The sequence below is a fragment of the Hibiscus syriacus genome, unplaced genomic scaffold (assembly GCF_006381635.1).
Source record: "Hibiscus syriacus cultivar Baekdansim isolate YM2019G1 unplaced genomic scaffold, ASM638163v2 tig00111540_pilon, whole genome shotgun sequence".
Classification (NCBI taxonomy): domain Eukaryota; kingdom Viridiplantae; phylum Streptophyta; class Magnoliopsida; order Malvales; family Malvaceae; genus Hibiscus; species Hibiscus syriacus.
In genome coordinates, this window is record NW_024063114.1 from 1,687,981 (window position 1) to 1,711,193 (window position 23,213).

The 23,213-nt window shown below is 34.6% G+C and overlaps 1 pseudogene; it reads left to right on the top strand.

The window, feature by feature from the left end:
- Nucleotides 1–949: 949 nt before the first annotated feature.
- LOC120164518 lies at nt 950–19,287 on the top strand (annotated as a pseudogene).
- The last annotated feature ends 3,926 nt before the right edge of the window (nt 19,288–23,213 follow it).

Genomic DNA, 23,213 nt, shown 5'->3' on the forward strand with positions numbered 1-23,213 from the left:
GTGACGGACTCAAAAATATTTTTTAAGTTAGACACACACATATTAATTATTGAAAATTTTCATATGCGATGAATACAAGTAAAATTTCTGGATGGATACTCATAATAAATCGAACAAAATATAAAAAACTTGGATTCTAAAATAAGCACGTACCTACCTATATATGCTTTGCATCCGCCACAGCCTTGAATCCTTCAAATAGTGATACTGGATTTAGGTGCTGTTTGTTTGCCTCTTAATAGAACCATTAAGCGTTGAATGTTGAACCGTTCAGCATTCAACGCGTTTGTTTCGTACATCTGAATGATTCAGTGCTGACTGATTCAGCAAAACAGTGCTGAATGATTCAACACAGAAGTACATTCTGAATCATTCAGAGCCAGTTATCAAACAACATGTCACATTTTGAGCCAAATCATTCAGAGTCTCTGAATCATTTAGTATTTAAATCATTCAGCGCTTAATCATTCTGAAGTAAACAAACAACCCCTTAGTAACTTTAGAAGCTTCCTTCACGTTCCACTATGTTGTTTGGCTTGAGCCCCTATGACCCTATTCCCTTTAAGAAATTGAATTTATTATACTTTGAATTAATATAAAAATACATATATTGTTGGCGTAATAAGAATACCAAATAAAAGAAATACAAACATAAAAAATTAACTTCTAATCATTTCATATAATTAAATATAAAAGCATTAATTAACGTAAAATTCACTTCAAGAAAAATAAAAACTAAAAAAAATGACAATAAAACGAATAAAATAATTAAATTAAAAATATCGACAGTATTTATTTTCAAATAAAAAAATAAAAGAAAAAAAAATGAAAAGCAGCATAGTCATCCTGTTCTTCTTCCTAAAAATAATGAAAACGGCGTCGTTTATAGCAGCTAACCCTAACTTCACCGTCCTATCCCCCTATTCTCTTTCTTCCATTCTCTTATAGTTTATTACCAAATCTAAAATATATATAAAAATACACATACAGAATAAGAAATCCAGTGCCAGAAAACGAAAGCCAAGCAGATTTCAACAGACAGAAAAATTAAAAAAAAAACGTCGAATCCAACACTTCCTTTCGTTCGACGTTTTCAATTTTCCAGAACCGAAGAATTATTTGTTTTGTTCGTGTTTGTTTTCTGTCGATTTGAATGATCGAAGACGATGCCGAAGAATTACTGAGGAATTGTAATCCGACGAAAGATTCAGTTATATGGCTCAGCAGCAATCTTCGCGTCTTAATCGTTTACTCACTCTGTTGGACAGTATCCTTTCTTTAATTGTTCTTTTATTTTTAGAACGATTTAAATTTGCTTTTCCGTTTTGGATCTGATTGAACATTTGCGAAATTCAGAAGCGTTTTCTTTTTTGGTTTCTTTGACTGCTTTTGTTTTTGAAAAGCTGGTTCAACGCAAGCGACGAGATTCACTGCAGCGCGACAGATTGGGGATATTGCCAAATCGCATCCGCAGGATTTGAATTCCCTTCTCAAGAAGGTAATGATTTCGAATTTTCTGAAATTTTTATACATTCTTAGCTAATAATACAGTGTAATTAGTGAGTTGTATGGTTTCTTTATCGGCAAATTTTGCTGCCTTTTGGAATTTATGTTATTTTGTGGAAGAAAAAGGAAATTATATCTCCCTATTTTTCGGTTACCTATTATTTTACTGCAATGGTTTCATTCATTTAATGATTTTTTTGTTTTCCATTTTCCCAAGTTTTAGGAAAGCTTGAAATTGTATATTGTTCTGTATGTATGGCAGTGTTAAATAGTTAGGGATGTGGTAGTGGATTTTGCTAAAGAATTTATACTAGATGCTCTACGATCCAATCTGTTAGCTGCCTTAATTTGGATATTGTTATGTACGTTTAAGGCTTAACCTTGGTACTGGAAAATGCTTGGATATTCTTCTTGTTCCAAAGACAATAGAGGAGAACGCTATTTTCCAATGCCATAAATTTCATACCTCTTGTTTTATTTTTTTAACACCTGCACATCAATTTTTCGTTTTAAACTGTGAATTTGTAAAAATTTGTTATTTCAAATTGTTGGATTTCAAGATTCTATGAAATGATTCAGTTTACACCCTAGAAAAATCATCAAGGCTGTATTTTATGATACTTAGTCAAATTTTAGCTTGAATGTATTTTGCTTGGACTTGTATACTCAAAACGCTGTACAATTGAGTTAATCTTTTTATTCGTGTCCAAGTTTCTGTTCAGTAGAGAGATTTGACATAAGCAGTGGTTAGGACTATTTACTTAATTACTAATTATGTGTTTCTACCTTTTTCTTCTCCTCCTTTGGGTTGTTTTGAAATCCTTCTATTATTGACTATCCTCTTGGGTGGCTTGTCAGTTGCTTGGTGTTTTGTTTTGTTTTTTTATCATCTATCTGAAAACCGTTGTTTTTTTTGCAATTAGGTTTCTTCATATCTTCATAGTAAAAATTGGGAAACCAGGGTTGCTGCTGCTCATGCTATAGGTGCTATTGCTCAAAATGTTAAGCACACTTCTCTGGCTGATTTGTTCTCTTCTGTTGGAACAAAAATGACGGGGGCTGGGATATCTGCTTACGTCAATGATGTGGTGGTATCACCTGAATTACATTCTAAAATTGTATCTGGTGTTTCATTTAGAAGGTTGTTTCCTTTACTCTTATCTGTGGATTTTTTCCCACTTTTTGTGGATTTCAGTTTTCATCTTTCTATGTATGTATTTTTCCGAACAATATCTAGATATCTTTGTGCTTACATATATTTCTTTGAATAATTCTTTTAACAGCTTTGACATCAACAAGGTGTTAGAATTTGGTGCTTTAATGGCCTCAGGTGGACAGGTTAATGATATCCATTTTATTTTGAAGGATTTAGTCTAAGTACCGTGTGATTTTCTTTTATTAGAATTTTTAATGCCCCTGGAAAAATTTCACATGTTATACAGAAAAGTTTCTAATTATTATTTCATTAATTTCTTGGTAAATGTGCAACACCCCTTTAATAGTTTGTAATGTTTTTTGGGCTAATGGTAACGGTGGAATCCATTTTCGATGCAGGAGTATGATATTGCAAATGATAACTTGAAGAATCCTAAAGACAGATTGGCTCGCCAGAAGAAGAATCTAAAAAGACGTCTAGGTTAGTATTTTTTTTTGCTTCCTTGGGTCTATTATGAACTAATTGTACTTTCAGATTTTTATTTTGTTTGACATTTGGTTTATTACCATATGGTACTAGAAAGAAGTGTATATTATTTATGAAAAAAAGAATGGGAAAGAAGTTTGTATGGGGTTTTTGCTATTAAGGGAAAGCTTGCATTGTTGTTAGGAGTTCAAAAATTTTTGCTACTCTGTAAGGCTGAGATGAATGATTTCTTTTTTTTTTGTTTTTTAATTCTTCTATACCTTGGTGAGGGTGAAGAACTACTGGATTGTCATTTCTGTTTTCTATTTATGATCTTCAGGTTCAAAATATATAATATTCACCTCTCAAACCAAATATTTGGTTTTGAATCGAAACAATCTTGCCTGGTAGTTCTCTATTGGTATGGTGTCAATACTCAGTTTGACTGATGCACATAAATGTCTCTTTTTTAATTGCTTGGAATAAATTGGGATGGATCATGTATACCATTTCTTTACTTAGTCAGCTATTCTACACTTTCTGTAATCTAAGCTGGAAGTGTTGATTATGTTACATTCAGAACTTGGGACATGTGAATCATGTTTATAATGTTGGAAGTCATCAATTTGTTTCCATTCATGTGAAACTGTAAAACTTGGTCCTTAGTCTGAAGTTTTTTTTTTGATAGGAATTATAGGCCTCATTAAAAACCCCCTTCTTGATTAATGGATCTTTTGGGAAAGTTCCTTAATCAGCGGAGGGAGGAAAAGAGTGCCTTAGGATTTTATTGATCAATGGCACAGAACATAATATACAACCAGAAGACAAACTAACAAAACCATAAAATTTACAAACCCCCTATACGACCAGACCTCTCATAAACAATAGCAAAACTATCACAGTTCCAACAACCTCAATAAAACAAGACCCTACTGAAAACCCTCTAAGGCAATTATAAATATTCATCCAATTCCCTGTTTAGCTAAAGTGTCAGCCTCATTTGGATGTCCTGTATGTCCCAGTTATAGATTTCATGTCTTTCATTTGGATGTAAACATTTCACTATTATTTTCTTTCCTACAACTAATCATATAGAAAATACGTTTTTCAAGTGAAGTTCGATTTTATTATTGAAAACTTTGTTGGTCTGGTGGTACTTTTAATCTTTCTCATATGGTTCACCCTTTTAGAACTTCAAATGTGATATTAATATAACTTGTGGGAGGGCCCTGATACTCCCATATTCCTATGCTACCTCAAGTCCAAATGATAAGAGGGAGGAGGTCATTTTCCCACTGAAGGTTGCCATCTACTGTTAAGTTATTCAATTTTCCACATGGAAAGTAAATGAACTTTTATATCTAAAACATTGAAAATACGATTTTATATGAGTATAAACCATAAACAAAGCCTTTGCTATTACTGTATTCCTGTTCCTGCAAAATAAATGATTAAGGAACGTTCATTGTGTAAAGAGTAGGACTTTCTGCTGTAGCTTTGATAGTTTACATGCTTTTTTGTATTTTTACATTTCTTTCTTTCTGTAATTTGTGGCCATTAATGCTTTGTTATACTGTTGTATTTTATTTCAGGCATAGTCGGTTTGGTTTGCATGTATGCCTTTTTTATCATCAGTTTCTCTCTGATTGAGTTCATGAGATCTACTGAGTTTTGTTTGTTAATGCACATGATTTCCTTACATTAGACTCGGTTGTTATGGACAGGTTTGGATATGTGCGAGCAGTTCATGGATGTTAGCGACATGATTAGAGATGAGGACCTTGTAGTTCAAAAATACCACCAAGGAAATGGGTTAGATGATAGATTTTACACGCCACCATCTGTACATAACATCCAGCAATTTGTTTCGCAAATGGTACCCAATGTTATTTCTAAACGAAGGCCAAGTGCCAGGGAGTTGAATATGTTAAAGCGAAAAGCTAAAATAAATTCGAAAGATCAAGCAAAAGGCTGGTCTGATGATGGAGATACTGAGTTATCACCAGCTCATAATTTATCAATTCCAAGAGGAACATGTCCTGATCCGTTAGGTTCGAGTAAGGTATTTGAATCTCTCACTTTGTAGTTAATGAAAAAGTTCTTGGTTTTGGTCTGAGATTTCTAACTGTTAGATATATTGTTTTATTCATGTATATTTATGCCAAACATCATGTCAATTTGGCACTACACCTTTTTTGTTTAATAGATATAATGAAAGTCTTTTTGTTTGTTTCCTTTGGCACCTGTGACAATTTCTCTCTAACTTTAGATTTGGAACTGCTGTTATTTGATTCATTGACATTAATTTCCAGGAACTAATTTTAATTGTTCTACACGTGTGAGCACACACACACACACATGCGCTATTTTGGGCATTAACATGGAAATAGATTCTTTTGTCAAAATTTTGAGAATTCAAATTCAATGAATAAAAAAATATGAACAATCTGCTGGATGCTCATTGCTACTGCTATCAAGATAAAAGTCTTTCAGTTTCTTACATAATACCGGAAAACTATCAGATAGTTGATTTTGCAAACCATCAGTGTCTTGAGTAAAAAAAGTTGGAATATCCCTGTTAAATGGCTGGCAAATTTAGCTTGCAGCTATGTTGCTGTCTCTTGGTTGTACCCTATTGCTGCTACCAGATAAACTGTTAAAGAAGGCGAAAAACCTTAACTCAAACCAGATAACTATCAGATAGTTGATGTTAGGTGCCGTTATTGTTTTGTATAAAAAATTGAATTTCTCTGTCAAGGCTGGCAAATTTAGTTTGTCACGTTACAAATATGATCTAGGAGATATTTTCTTCATTGTTTGCTTTTAAAAAAGATGAATTATTTTTCTATTTTAAGCTATCAGATTTAGAAAATGATCTTCATTTTCTGTGCAGTTTGATGCTTTTACTGATGATGAAAACTCTGATCTTGATGGGGATGGCCGGTGGCCTTTCCGTAGTTTTGTGGAACAACTCATTCTTGATATGTTTGATCCTGGTTAGCCTTTTTTCCCATAAACTTCAGGTGTTATATTACTCATTTTTTCCCTTTCTACTCTGATAGTAATTTCCACTGCTCTATCAGTTTGGGAGATTCGCCATGGTAGTGTTATGGCTTTGAGAGAAATTTTAACGCATCATGGTGCTTCTGCCGGAGTATATTTGCCTGACTTGAACTCGGATGACACACTGTTTCTTGAAATAAAAGATACGGATTTTTCAAGTAAAATTAAGAAAGAGAGAGAAATTGATTTGAATATGCAAGTTTCACCAGATGAATTGGAGCCAGATATGAAGAGGCCAAAGCTTGAAGATGGATCATTTTCGTTGATGGACAAAAAGATCTCTGCTGGCCAGCATGTTGGCTTTGATGTTGCAGATAAGATTGAGGATACTCCATGGACCTTGCCCTCAGGGCAGTTTAATGGTCAACATGATATTAGTTCTATGAAGATGGAGACCGAATTATATGACAATGATGTGATTTGCCAGTCGAAAGAAGCTGAAGTGGAAGAGAAAAAGAGTTACTATGAAGATAAGGCTGCATTTGCAAATTCAGATGTACTGAAAGATCTCCCTGAAAATTACGAACTTAGGAACTTGATTAAGCTAGCCAGACATTCTTGGCTTAAGAATTGTGAATTTCTTCAGGATTGTGCAATTCGCTTCTTGTGTGTACTAACACTAGACCGGTATGTTCTGTTTTCTCTTTGGGGCCTAGTTATATAGCGGAAAATTCTAATTGGCTTGATTTGTTGAAAATTACTATTTATTATTTACTACTTTCTAAATGTTAGTGGATAAGAAATGGGTGTTTGTTTAAGAATCATGTATTTATGTTTATTGTGTTATATCTCTATCCTGCAGTTTTGGAGACTATGTATCTGATCAGGTTGTTGCTCCAGTACGAGAAACTTGTGCACAAGCTTTAGGTGCTACTTTTAAGTACATGCACCCTTCTTTAGTCCATGAAACTTTGAATGTCTTGCTGCAAATGCAGGTAAAATCCCCGTAAGCTCTTGTTCAATATCCTATGTTCCAATGAAGGCTATTGTTGCTCCATTCTTACTGTTTGTATGGTGGTTGTTATTTGTATTCCTTCTTTGTTCAGTGTAGGCCAGAATGGGAAATTCGTCACGGAAGCCTTTTGGGTATCAAATACTTGGTTGCTGTTCGACGGGTAAAGAGTTTGTTATCTTGAGTACATTTTGTGCTTGTTCTAAGTATGCAAATTCTATATTTTATGGCAATAAATGCTTTCTCTATCATAATTAGCCTTTGAAAGCAGTGTTGCCTGATCTTTTATGAAATGAACTGTTCATAGTTGTTTCTCTATAATATAATTAGCCTTTGCAAGCAATGCTGGTCTGTTAAGAAACGAAGTTGCAAAGTCTTAAATTATGAAAGTGTTTCAACTTCCAACCGAATGGAAAAAACCCCATCTCATTTTTATAGCTCTGTGATTGAGGAAAAATAGATGAAACGGTAATATCAACTTAGTATTATCTACTCTTGTATTTTGTGTTGCTCGTAGCTCACATGTCATGACTTATGATCAATTTTCTTTTTAAACTATTTATAGTAGGATTTTCGTTTATATAGCCCACCCACCTGCACATTCTCTTTTGTGGCCTGACCTTTTCATTAACCATGTTGTTACAATGCATTCTGCTTTCTAGGAAATGCTGCAAGATTTGCTTGGCTATGTTCTTCCTGCTTGTAAAGCTGGATTGGAGGACCCTGATGATGATGTGCGGGCTGTGGCTGCAGATGCTCTGATACCTGCTGCAGCCGCAATTGTTGCTTTAAAAGGTCAATTGCTGCATTCAATTATTATGCTGCTTTGGGATATACTACTTGATTTGGATGACCTCAGTCCATCCACTAGCAGGTATGATGCGTTTCCTTGTATGCTAATGTTGAGGGAAGAACCACTACTTGATCCTTTCCGTTAGGAAAGGGTTATCTATGAGGGAGGTTTTTAATGAGGCCTCCTATTCCTATCAAAAAAAAATGTTGAGGGAAGAAGACCTAATGTAACAATTTTTGAGTCGATGCACTAATTCTATATGATTTCCTAATTTTGCTCACATCTAGCATTTTGTATCGGGAAAAGGACCAAATGTAACATTGTTTGAGTTGATGCACTAGTTCTATATGCTTTCGCAATTTTGCATTTCCTGATGAAAATTTATTTGAAGTTTGAGATGACACATTTCGAAACTTTGAACTTCTTGGGTACTTTCTAACAGACTTATCTAAGCATTCAATTCTCATGTAGAGTTTCTTATTGTAACCTTTTAAAGGCATGACTACAGAGTTGCATTTTTGTTGATTATTCCAACTGCATTTTTTTATTGAGCTTGTCTGAGGCTTGTAATGTACGACTGATTTTTGTATTAGAAACATCTTAAACTTTTTCTACAAGCAAAAGGGATAAGGATTTACAACTGAATATGTAACATCTTGACTAAATACTGCATGGGCATGTCAATTAATAAACAATGTGATTCTGGCTGATATGACTTATCTGATAGCACACTGAAAACCTATCTTAATTAATTGACTGCTGACTTCACATAAAATTACTTTTCACCAAAAGAAGTAGGTCCTTTGAGAATTCCTAATTTTTTTTTTATAAGAATTTCAGGCCTCATTAAAAACCCCCTTCTTGATTAATGGAGCTTTTAGGAAAACTCCTTAATCAGAGGAAGGAGGAAAAGAGTGCCTTAGTATTTTATTAATCATAGGCAAAGTACATAAGATACAACCAGAAGACATACTTAACAGAACCTTAACTATTACATAACAGAAAATCAAAAACACCGAAACGACCTGACCACCCTTAAACAACAAAACTATCTCAGCCCCCAAACCCTCAATAGGCCACCACAAACCTACTGAACAACCTCTAAAGCAACAAAATTAATCATCCAATCCCCTGTTTGGCCAGAGTATCAGCCTCACAATTGCAGCTCCTTGGTACGTGTCTAACAATAATCTCCCTTTCCGAGACTAGGGAAATAATTTTATCCTGCAGTTTTTAATAAGACAGTAGAATGCAGGGTCAAGAAAGTGTGATTAAAAATGATAAAAAGTTGTAACTGCATGATACTCACTGCACATGCCTGCTGAATTCATTCTTAACTCCAAATGAATTTGTAAGTACATTGTGAAAATGTATAGCAACCTGCGTTTACAATTTCATATAATCTCTGAAACTGAAAGAATGAAAACATTAACAAAAGAAAATGATAATGCTGATCACAATTTCTCTGTAACTCCAGAACATGTGTGTCAAAAAGACATCTGTAAGTGCAAGCTCAAATAAACAAAGAAAGGAAAGGGATACTAGATATCCTTCAAGCTGAATGTAATCTGTTAGATTTAGCTGGATGGTTTCCTATTATCCCTTCTCTTTCTTTGTTTATTGAGGCATGCACTTGCATGTCTTTTTGACTTGAATATTATGAAGTTAAACAGAATTGAGAAGATTTACTCTGTGTGGTCATTTTCTTTTGTTAAATTTTAGTTCTTTTAGTTTATGCTTTTATGTCACTTCCCTTGCCTCTCTCCCCTAGTTTTATTCAGCTAGAAGTTGTAACAAAAACACTTAGTTGGGAGCCTGTTTGACTTCTCACTCATTTGGATATTATTTTTCATGGAGTTGTATGATTTTAAGAAGTAAGGTGTGGATGATGTTGTGGAACCCTTTTTTAATCCTCATCATTAATATTGTTGTTTGTAGTGTTATGAATCTGTTGGCTGAAATATACTCCCAAGAAGATATGATGCCGAAGATAATTGGGACAACAGTCAAGGAGAAGCAGAATTTTGATCTAAATGAAGTAGTTCGTGTTGATGAGGCTGGAGAAAGAAAAGATTTGCAGGAAAATCCTTACATGTTGTCTTTGTTGGCACCACGATTATGGCCCTTCATGAGGCACAGTATTACATCAGTTCGACATTCAGCCATCCGTACTTTGGTAAGCTGCTTACCTTCAATGTTCTAATTTTTAGTATCAGTCTCATATAAATTTTGTCAAAGCAAAAACTTATTATAATTTTGTCTTGGTAAGATGGATGCTTATTTGGGTTTTTAGGATTATCTAGTTTGGGCATGAGTACTAATGGATACGTCTCTAGGATTTATATTTGATTGCAAGATTTTTTTCATACATTTAATATAAATATTATCATACTCTTTGAAGAATTATTAATCTGAAATTTTTATTTTGCAGGAGAGGCTTCTTGAAGCCGGATATAAAAGGAGCATTTCTGAGCATTCTGGTAGTTCCTTTTGGCCTTCTTTTATTCTTGGTGATACCCTGAGGATTGTATTCCAAAACCTGCTTCTAGAATCCAACCAGGAAATTCTGCAGTGTTCTGAGAGGGTGTGGAGGTTGCTTGTGCAGGTATCTCACCTGAAATCATTACAAGATGCAATTTCATACTTTCTTTTATTTACCCTGTTCTTATCCTCTGTATTCTATTTACTTTGGGGGCATGTCTTTCTCTTTTTACCTCCTCTAAAACCACATTTATCTGAATGATTCTAGTGCCCAGTCGGGGACTTGGAAGTTGCAGCGGCATCCTTTATGTCGTCCTGGATAGAACTTGCAACTACTTCTTTTGGGTCAACATTAGATTCTACAAAAATGTTTTGGCCAGTGGCACTTCCTCGAAAGAGTCACCATAGAGCTGCAGCTAAAATGAAAGTTGTGAAGCTTGAGAATGAATCTTATGGAACTATTGGCATGGATTCTATGAGAGGAGCTGTTTCTCAGGAAACTAATGGGGATGCTTCTGCAAACTTAGTGAAGATAATTGTTGGCGCTGATGCAGAAATGTCTGTAACCATTACTAGAGTCATTACAGCTTCAGCTTTGGGGATATTTGCATCCAAGTTGCTGGCAGATTCTTTGCAGTACATAGTTGCTCCACTGTGGAGTGCACTTTCTTCCTTGTCAGGAGTTCAAAGACAGGTAGCTTCTAAATTTTTTTCAACAGGAAACTTACTGAGTGATATCTTCTATTCGTCAATTAATTTTTTCTTTGTTCTCAGGTCGCATCTGTGATTCTTATTTCTTGGTTCAAAGAGATCAAAAGAAAGGATTCATCGGGAAACCAGGAAATTATGCATTCTTTTCCAGATTATCTAAGAAAATGGTTGTTGGATTTGCTAGCATGTTCTGACCCTGCATTCCCTACAAAAGATTCAGTTCTACCTTATGCTGAGTTGTCGAGGACGTATGCTAAGATGCACAATGAAGCTGGTCAGTTACTACATGCTGTTGAGTCATCTGGCATGTTTGTGGATATATTGTCAGCAAGGAAATTTGATGTGCAGAGCACAAGTGTAGATGATGCAATCAGTTTTGCTTCAAAATTGTCATTAGTACCTAATTACAATTCTGGGAACGAATCAATGGGAAGGAATGTTGATGATATAGAGTCAACAAAACAACGCCTTATAGCAACTTCAGGCTATTTAAAATGCGTTCAGGTCTGTTTGCAATTCTATTTTTGCATGTGTGATATGTAGCATTTTACCCTTGATATTTTGACAGTTGTCGGTTTTTCTTTTTCTTCCCAGAATAATTTGCATGTTACAGTGACCTCCTTGGTTGCTGCTGCAGTTGTCTGGATGTCAGAGCTTCCTGCACGACTTAATCCTATAATTTTGCCTCTAATGGCATCAATTAAAAGAGAACAGGTACTGTTTTCAAGATGACTTTTTTGTTTGTGAGATAACACAAGCTGATTTGGGTCTGATAATTTCTCAAACATTGTTTAGGAGGAAATACTGCAACAGAAGGCAGCAGAGGCACTAGCAGAACTTATATATCATTGCATTGCTCGTAAGCCCAGCCCAAATGATAAGTTAATCAAGAACATTTGTAGTTTGACGTGCTCGGACCCTTTTGAGACTCCTCAAGCTGCAGTTATCAATTCCATGGAAATTATTGATGACCAGGATTTCCTATCCTTTGGTACTAGTGACTTTTTCAGAAAATGTAGGTCAGGGTCCCCCGCCGGTTGCTGAGTTAAAGGCTATTAAGAGAGGCATTGAAATCTATATGTCTTCTTGTTGGGTTAAGGTTGGAAGGTTGATTGTGGAAAGTGACTGTAAGTCGGCTGTGGAATGGGTCCATACACCAGCTATGGCCCCAGTTTTTATCCTCCCATTAGTTAAAGAGATTTCATCTTTTATCACGGACAGGGTGCACTCTATTAGACTGATTCCAAGGGTGTGTAATGGGGAGGCTGATAGTTTAGCAAAGATGGGAATTGGTTGATGTTTAGTCGTTTCCAGTGCGTTTTATCGTTTGAGTTTAGGTTTTCGGTTATGTTGAGTAGCTTAGTCTGTTGTGTTTTTTCAGTATGGTGTCTACGTTAAATCTTATGTAATTTCGGAGGAGTAATAAAGTTTCTAAGGCACTCTTTTCCTCCTTCTTTGATCAAGAAGGAGGTTTTTAAGGAGGCCTGTCATTCTTATCAAAAAAAAAAATCCTTTGGTACTAGTATGGGAAAACCAAAATCGAAGGTTCACATGCTAGCTGGTGGTGAAGATCGGTCAAGAGTGGAAGGTTTTATCAGCAGAAGAGGGTCAGAATTAGCATTGAGATATTTGTGTGAGAAGTTTGGTCCTACATTATTTGAGAAGCTTCCCAAACTCTGGGATTGCATTACTGAAGTTCTTATACCTGGCAGTCCTTCAGACGATCAGCAAATTGTGCAGGCTGTTGAGTCTATAAAAGATCCTCAGATCTTGATTAATAATATCCAGGTCGGTGTCTTTATTTTTTTTTTAATTTCTTGTTCCTTCTGCCTGTTATGATGGACAACTTAGATATGGAATGTTTAGTCTCACATGCCTGGTCAAAATTTTAGGAATCACATGTGAGATACTATTTAATACCATTCAAATTGGTTGCTGGATCAATTATTAAATTCAGTACACAATTATTTTGCAAGACATTCCGTCATTACTGGTTAATTGGAATTTGGTACCTTGATGTTTTCTAGCAATTGCCATCTCTATTGTTAGTCAACTCATTATGGTGAACTTTATTGGTATCATTTGCTCAATGTATGTTTAATCATAAAGTGTGTAAGCTAGATATTCTTTTATGTAAGTGCTCCAAGGCACTGGATTTGGTGTTCAATTCTCTTTTCCTTTAATGTCTTTTCGTTTAACTTTTGGAAGCAAAACTTTTCCGGAAAAAATTGCAGCTAAAATAAGTGCTTTAATGTACGAAATACATCCGAGTTAGAGCAGCCTTATAAGCAGATGTGATCATAATCAATCGATCTCTTTATGTAATTATTATCAGCTCTTTTACATTGTTTATTGTCATGGTCATATGAGTATCTCAGGTTTATGTTATCACCAGTGGAAGGATTAGTTATGGGCTCTAGGTTTTCTATTCTCTGAAAATAGTGGTTTTAGTGTCACTGACTTCTTTTTTAATTGGCTAGTGTTGATTGTGGGAAAACAGCTTAATCATCATAATAACTTGAAGCCATCACTATATTCGTACAGAATGTTGTAGGTGCATTGTTTCTCTCTGTTACTGAATGATGGAAAATGATATCTGTTTCTGGTACATCTCTTGTTTGAAATCTGATGGTGCCTGGGGTATCTATGATTAATTTATTTCTCTTTTATCTGTACTTTATTTTGGGCAGGTTGTACGCTCTATTGCTCCAGTGCTGGATGAAACCCTAAAACCTAAACTGCGTATGCTTCTTCCTTGCATGTTCAAATGTGTTGGTCATTCCCATGTGGCAGTTAGATTGGCCGCTTCCAGGTGTACTATGACTATGGCCAAGTCTATGACTGTAGATGTAATGCGGGCTGTGATTGAAAATGCCATTCCTATGTTGGGGGATGTGACATCTGTTCATTCCAGGCAAGGTGCTGGCATGCTTATTACCTTGCTTGTTCAAGGGTTGGGTGTGGAGTTGGTTCCATATGCACCCTTGTTAGTTGTCCCACTTCTTAGGTGTATGAGTGATTGTGATCATTCCGTCAGACAGAGTGTGACACGTAGTTTTGCTGCCCTGGTACCTCTTCTTCCATTAGCAAGAGGTCTTCCTCCACCTGTTGGACTAAGTGAAGATTTATCTAGAAATGCTGAAGATGCAAAATTTTTGGAGCAACTGCTTGATAGTTCTCATATTGATGATTACAAGCTCTTCACTGAATTGAAAGTTACATTGAGGAGGTACTTTCAACTCTGTAGACTAGCTTTGCTGCTTTCCTTAGGATTCTTTTTCCTTCCCTACCTTGGCTTGATCAAGTATGAATGCATTATTGTTTAGTGCTGTATTGATTTGTTTTCTGTATGTTCTTATCACATTTCAGTAGGGAAATTCTGTTCAGGATGCCCTTTCCTGCACTTGCTTATTGCATGCTATGCTGGGGAATGATTGCATTTTAATAATTCATGTATATAGTTATGTTTTGAAGTGTGAAGTGGAAGTGAAGTTGGTCATGTTATACTGGGGCCTTTCAATTACCCTTTTAGAAATTTTATTGTCAGGTGGATTCCAAGGTCTTGTAATTGTGAGGCTGACAAGCTAGCAAAAGAGGGGATCGGGTGATTTTTTTGTCTGTTTCAGTTGGTATCTGTTTCTGAGCCTAGAAGCTAGAGGAGTGTGTGAGGTCTTATGTTGTATGTAAAAGTGTTTTTAAGTCTTATGTAACTTGGCTTTCATTAATAAATTGAGGTACTCTTTTCCTCCTTCCGCTAGTTGGGCCTTACCTTACGGATAAGGTCCACTAAGAGGGAGGTTTTTAATGAGACCTCCTATTCCAATCAAAAAAAAAAAATCACATTAAATATCTTTGGAACAATTCTGGACAACACTTGACAATGTTTAGCAGAAGTAGTTCAGGGTATGGGACTGATATGATGGTATTTTATCTGTGCCAATTATTCAGAGTTTATACAGATCTTACGCATATTTGTTATCTGTTCTTTTTTGTTTTCTACTCTAAACTGGAAATATATCATTTGATCGATGCTCTTTCAATCACCTGAGATGTATTATTATCTTCTTATGGGGAAGGCAACTTTTAATTCAGTTAGTGTCAATCTTAGACAAAGTCACTGTCCAGTGAATACTTTTACAAATCGAATGCACAGCTTCTGTCAGATTTTATGGTTCAGTAGTCTGTTCTAGAGCAATTTTATTTACCCTTATACTCTTCCCTTTGCTTTTGTGTGCTTTCAGGTATCAACAAGAAGGTATAAACTGGTTGGCCTTTTTAAAACGTTTCAAGCTTCATGGTATCCTGTGTGATGATATGGGGCTTGGAAAGACGCTTCAAGCATCAGCAATTGTAGCATCTGAGATAGCTGAGTGTCGTTCTTCAAATAAGAACACAGAACCTCGTCCATCCTTAATTGTTTGCCCATCAACCCTTGTCGGACATTGGGCTTTTGAAATAGAAAAATATATTGATGCTTCTCTGATATCCACACTCCAATATGTTGGTTCTGTTCAGGACCGTATCGCTTTGAGAGAACAATTTGATAAGCATAATGTTGTTATAACATCGTATGATCTTGTGCGCAAGGATGCTGATTATCTAGCTCAATATCTCTGGAACTACTGTATTTTAGATGAAGGACATATTATCAAAAGTGCTAAATCTAAAATAACGTTGGCAGTAAAGCAGCTGAAAGCTCAGCACAGGTTAATACTAAGTGGAACACCAATCCAGGTAAGGTCGAAGTCCATATACTTGATGTATTAGAATTTGCAGTTTCCTGAGCAAGTTTTTTTTATCCTTTTCCCCCCCAGAACAACATCATGGATTTGTGGTCCCTTTTTGACTTCCTAATGCCAGGATTTCTTGGAACGGAGAGACAGGTATCTATTTTTTGGATCTATTTTTTATTTCTTGTTTAGATACATGTAGGATCTAGTGTCTATTGTTTGGATTATTCAGTTTACTTCCATAAATTCTGACCGCTGAGTTATGTGGAAAATCCTTCATCTGATCTATGCTTTTACAATTTGATTATTTGTTGTGCTTTTGCCTACAAAACTGTTGTCTGTTATTGTCAACTGTTGATTTAATGTTATTTTGGCAGTTCCAAGCCACCTATGGAAAGCCGCTAGTGGCCGCTAGAGATCCTAAATGTTCTGCAAAGGATGCTGAAGCTGGGGCACTTGCTATGGAAGCTTTGCACAAACAGGTCATGCCCTTCCTACTTCGTCGGACAAAAGACGAGGTTTTGTCAGACCTGCCAGAGAAAATCATTCAGGACAGATACTGTGACCTTAGCCATGTCCAATTAGTACTTTATGAACAATTTTCTGGTTCACATGTGAAACAAGAAATTTCAAGCATGGTAAAGACGGATGATACTGCAGTTGCAGGAGGGGGAAAGCAGACTTCGCCAAAAGCATCTACACATGTATTTCAGGTGAAATGATTCTTTTCCCTTCCTTCTTATATTCCCCCCTCTACCCCCAAACCCCACAACAGTGTGTGAAATTTCTATGGGCTAAGTGAATGTCCCTTTTGTTATTTTTAGGCACTGCAATACTTGCTAAAACTTTGTAGCCATCCCCTTCTTGTCGTTGGAGAAAAGGTTTCCGAGTCACTTACATTGCAGTTGTCAGAGCTCTTCCCAACGAGTTCAGATATTATTTCTGAACTTCGTAAACTCCACCACTCTCCCAAGTTAGTTGCTCTTCAGGAGATTCTGGAAGAGTGTGGAATTGGTGTGGATACTTCTGCTTCTGATGCAGCTGTCACAGTTGGGCAGCATAGAGTTCTGATATTTGCTCAACATAAAGTATTGATCACCCTATCTCTCTTGCTTATTGCTTGCTTAGTTGAGATTCGATTCTTCTTTCCAGAATTACTGCATTAACAATGTTTTCCATGCAGGCCTTACTGGATATCATTGAAAGGGACTTGTTTCAAACCCACATGAAGAAGTGAGTCATTCAATAACCATTTTATAGCTGAATGTTAGAATTATTTATTTATAGGAAAATATTCCTTGTTCTTTATTTTATTAATTTAGCAACTGAAGAAATTTTTATCGGGGTAATGTTAGAATTGTTGTTTTAAAGGAAAATTTCTCCTGGTTTGTCTTTATCATTTGCTTTGGCTACTTTAATCATTTGGGCAATTACTTGTTCATTCTTTATCGGAGTAATTGTTTGTCTTTAACCTCCAAATATGTGGAAATTTTTTGAAAAGTCTTATTAATTTTTTCGGACATTCACTCCCATGTCCGGGTAACATAATCGAGAAATATAATTTTTTTCTCTGCACATATTGTTAGGCAAGCATCTGTTGGATCAGAACAAATATGGTTTTTACTTTACCTTGTCCCGTAGTTTTCCTCGTTTTCAGGTTGATGCTTATCATTTAGCAGTTAGTTCCTTGATCTTTATTTCTTTTTTGTTCTTTAGAACCAGATTGAAAGTCATTGACAGGTGCCTAGGCAGTAAGAACAATTGTTAGAGTTTGAGTAGACTTAGTAATATGCATTGACAATAAACAAACTTCAAGATCTTTTCATTTTCTTCTTTGCTTTGATGTATCTGTTCGGTGCTCTTGCATCTGCCTTGAAGCTTTATTTCACCTTCCCATAATCCAGTTCTTATTCTGCACTAATTCTAGAAAATTTATCAATTTTTATCTTTTGCATCAAGCAGTGTCACATATCTACGATTGGATGGATCAGTTGAGTCAGAAAGGCGTTTTGACATTGTGAAAGATTTCAATTCTGATCCGACTATAGATGTCCTGCTGCTTACAACATGGTAAGGTTTTCTTGCTGCTGAGGGAAATTTTATTTATGACGTTTGGCTTAATTATGGGCTCTGTTTTGCAGTTGGTGGACTTGGTCTGAACTTGACATCTGCTGATACCCTTGTTTTTATGGAACACGATTGGAATCCAATGCGTGATCATCAGGTAACTTAAATATTACATATTGTTTTTTATAGAATCTTCTATTCATGTGTTGATGAAACTAATTCCTCCGCTGGTGTTCTCCGGTAACTTATTTACAAATATATCTTCATCAAAAGATGAGACATCCTGGTTTCGTATTTGTTTTCTTTTGAGACTACTTTTATCAACGTCCCATTTTTTTCATATTATATGCTTGCTGAAATTTTTTGAATGTTCATCTTATATTCTATTTCAGGCAATGGACAGAGCGCATAGACTAGGCCAACGGAAAGTTGTGAATGTCCACCGTCTCATCATGCGCGGCACCCTGGAGGAAAAAGTTATGAGCCTTCAACGGTTCAAACTATCGGTTGCCAACGCTGTTATCAATGCCGATAATGCCAGTTTGAAAACAATGAACACTGACCAGTTGCTCGATCTGTTTGCCTCTGCCGAAACATCTATAAAGGTATTTTTATTTCAAACTTGTCTTACATGTTATAGATAAGATAAACTTGGAAAACTTATGTATTTGGCACTTACATCGGATGTCAATTAACATAGCTGTTCTCTCTCTGTCGTTTGAGATGACACTTACCGATGGGTTTGACTTGCAGGGAGCTAGTGCTTCAAAGCGTTCAGAGGGCAGCATTGATGCAGACCCTAAATTAATGGGTACAGGGAAGGGACTAAAAGTCATTCTTGGTGGTTTGGAGGAGCTTTGGGATCAATCACAATATACAGAGGAATACAATTTGAGCCAGTTTTTAACAAAACTTAATGGCTGAATCCAAGCTGTTCTAAGACGTGAACTTGAAAACGGTTGTGCTGGTATGTTGAAAGATTATTCCCAATCCACCACTCGGGCTTTTCGGGTCACGGCATGCTAGATTTCGGTTCCGGCCGGTTCGTATTGAAGCTAACTGATTGAAGCCAACTGCCCATCTGTAAAAAGAAATGTATATATCTAATTTAGGACCCCAATTTTGGCAAATCTTAGGTTTAGCTTTCAATTTTTTGAAGTATATTTTTACCCAAACTTTGGGATGGTTTTTTTGCCAAAGTTTTGCCTATTTGCATAAGGTAGACGGGGGAGAAAGAAGGGGGGAAAGGCCGGTTTAAGTGGTTGGTCCCAAGCCTGAAGATTGGAGTTTGAAAATTGGTCGGAAATTACAGAAGAGAATTGTAAAGCCGATTATTGTATATATCTTACTCTCTCTTAAATCTCAAGAAAGGTATATTGCAAAGATTTTTTTAAAAGAAAAACAGAATTCCAAAACAAGTATGGGAATGCATGAATTTGATAAACAAAAGGAACATGGCAAGAGTGGAGTGATGAAATTTGTACAACATAAAATCTGTTTAAACCACTATCAACTTTATCTTCTTGTTATGTTGGATTAGCGTTATTAAATTTGGGCTGGTACAGTTAAGGATTTAAGAGTTGAATTAATTATTTAATAGATATTGTATTAAACCATTTAATTTTATGAGTAAGAATTTATTTCTCAAATAGTTCCGTGTGAATTTGAATAAAATTTCATTTAATTTCACACACGGGATGGACGTATGATTTTATGTTAGGGACGAACTCAAATTTTTAAAATTTTAGAGAGGGTTAAATTAAACTCATAAAATTTCAGGGACGAAAATAGATTTTCGATAGAAAATATATTAAAAAAATTAAAATATAAAGTAATTTTAAATTTTTAGGTGACGACGGCCGCCACTCCTCGATCCATGGGAAGTTCTACAGTGCGACTAAAATATTTAAATAACAAAACCGATAAAAAATGATCGAAAACATTATTATTTTGATCGGTTCTAATTACCGATATAGATAAACGCGGTAGAAAAAATCGGTAAAAAAATAATGTTTTCGGTCATTTTTACCGGGTTTTTCTACCGCTTCACCTATATCGGTAATTAATAATAATAATAATAATAATAATAACAAAACCGATATAAATAATAATGTTTTCGGTCATTTTTTACAGGTTTTCTTATTTAAAATAATAACAAAATCGGTTACGCCTTATTTTAGGCTTATATTAAGGTGCCGCACGTGAGCATTTCCCCTCGATCCATCTATGTTTACGCGAGTATATTATTTTAGAGTAATTGATTGGGTCAAATAAATTATGCTTACTCCACTAAGGAAAACACAAGTTCTTAATTTTAAAATATAAATGAGTATTAAAAAATGACACCATAGTTAGTCGTGCATCACGTGCTATTTGAATAAGTTTTATGATAGTCAACAAAAATATCAAGTATGTTGAATCTTGTACTATTATACTTTTTAGATTTGAGAAGTGTATGGTTTATAAAAACGGTAAACTACAACAATGGTCACTAAAGTTTGGATGGATTTTTATGTTAGTTGTTTCAAAAGCTATTTTTTAGTCAACAAAATGCGACTTTAAAAACTTTAGTGACAAAGATAAAAACCCATCCAAACATTAGCAATTATAATTGTAATTTCCGCTTTTAAAAATTTACTATTAAAATAGAAGGGATTTATTTCTTTTAATACAAGTTAACTTTAAATGTGAAATAACTCAAATTTTGACATATTTACTAACTAAAATAAATAAATAAATAAAATTGATAGAGTGAAGAATTGAAGTTAGACTTAGTAATAGAAGGATTTAAAATTTATTTCGATTCCTCCCCATATAGGATTCGGCAAGTTCATAATTCATGATAATGCTAAAATATTAGTGGTCGACGTTTATATTTTTAACCAATTGTAAATATTTTTTATATAATAAAATTAATTTTAGTTGAATTCAAGTCGACTAAATTAGTAAATGGTACCATACTTTTTTTTTTATTTATACAATGTATCAATTAAGAAAATGATAGATTTATTAAAAATCCGAGGAGAAATGAAAACAAAATTGTTGATGATGGGTTAGATGAGGAAGATATAGTCTTTTAAAATTTCGGAGTTGAGAAGTTTTTAGGGTAAAATTGATAGTGTAGTTATAGTTTAGGCTTTAAATTAGATATTAACCATTTTTATTAATGAACCACAACATGGACGACAATTAACATTTGAGTGATTATTTGTTATCTATCCACGTTTTAATGACCAAAATATAACTTTTAAAACTTTAGAAGCCAGAACTAAAACTCGTCCACACTTTATTGATCATAGTTTGTAGTTTATCCTTTTAAATTTTTTTATTTAAAAGGAATTAATAAAATAAAAACATTTTTTAATATGAATTTGTGAGTATAAGAGTCGGTGACAAAGGATTTTATTCTTGAAATAGAAGTTGACTTCAAATGTGAAACAACTCCAATTGTGATATATTTACTCACTAAAATAAATAAATAAAATTGGGAAATTGTAGAATTGAAACTTTAAATCGGTATTTCCCCATACAGAATCTGGCTCGGTTCATGATTTATAATAATATTAAAGTATAAATTTAAAACATAAATTATACGATGTAACAACGGCATTGAAAACAACGGATAGTTTTAATAAAGACGATCAAACTCTCATTCTTAAAATGAAGGCTTAGTCTAAACCTCGAGGAAGAAGACATGTTCAAGGGAGATGGTGGTGGTAGGAATGAGACTATCTCAATACATAAACTTTTATTTTTTTAAATAATTCATATCGAATATAAACAATTAGTTAACTAATGATTAATATATATTGTCGATATGATATTTTTATGTGTTTAATTGATGTGACGCATGACACGTCACCACTTATGATATATCATATGATATATTATGATTTTGGATGACGTGACACATTCCAACGTTACTTTAGTGACATAGTATGTCTCACGTCAGTAATTAAACTCACATGAAAATGTCACATCAATAACAATTATTAATAGTTAGTTGATTAATAATTTTCATTCAACATGAGCTATTTCGACAAAAGAATAAAACGTTAGAAATTAAAATGTTCTAGAAAAAGAATATGAGTTTAAGTGACAATATGCAGACGTCAGAGATTTCCAAGTTTAGCATCAAATAACTTGCTTTGCTTCGATTTGTTAAGAACTTGAATCGAGTTCTAACACGAATCTAATCCATATGATTCAAATATTGATCAAGGTAATTTTAAACAACTCGCAATTTACCTCTTCTCATTTCAACACTATCAATTCAAAAGCACGCATCAGACTTCGTCTAAATAGAGGTTCACCACATTTATAAATAAGATAAATTGCATCATTCATTACTAAACTATACTCTCTCCTATTTTATTCACTGTACTTTCAATTTTCCTAATTTATTCACTGAACTTTCAAATTACTCCTGATCACTCTGAATTATTTTCATATGACGTGTCATTTTTATTATTATTTAATATAAAATAAGTTAAAATATAAAATAAAAATAGAAGGTGGTCGAACACCACCGTCGATCGCTGTCGACTACCGTAGATGGTGGTTGTTCGGACCCAAATTCAATGGGTCGCTTTGCCTCGACACCATGAGTTCAAATCCGACCTCCATTTTGTCATAACCTACCCATGAAATTTGGGACCAAACGACCACCATCAACGTCGGTCGACAATGGTCGAAGATGGGATCCGACCATCTTCTGTTTTTATTTTAATTAAATAATAATAAAAAGTATCACATCATACGAAAATTATAATAAAACTGAAAGTGCAGTGAGTAAAATAGAAGAAAGAGTATAGTTCAACGAGGAATAGTATAATTTACCCTTAAAAGTATGTAAAATTATATCTTAAATGAACCAAAGGCATGGCCCCATCTGTCCTCTCCTTGGTTGTAGTGTTTCAATATTAACATCTTAGGCTTTATTTGGTGCTATCTTTGTAATAAAACTAAAAATAGAACACTCAACTGTTGTTACTAAATTACAAGAGGACAAATACCTCATTTTCCATAAATAAAATACTAAATACCCCCCACCAATTTTATTCCCTATAAATTATCCCAAAAAAAAAAAATTTATTCACTATAATAAATTCTTGCATATGCATACCCTATGAAAACACGGCCTACATAAATATACGAATAAAACAGGGGCTACATTTTTATTTTAATTTATTTCAGGCTTAACGGTTAATTTTCCTTCTATTTCAATTTGACAAAAAGGTCCTTTGTACTTTTAAAAAAATTAATGTTATAATATTGATTTGACGGTTC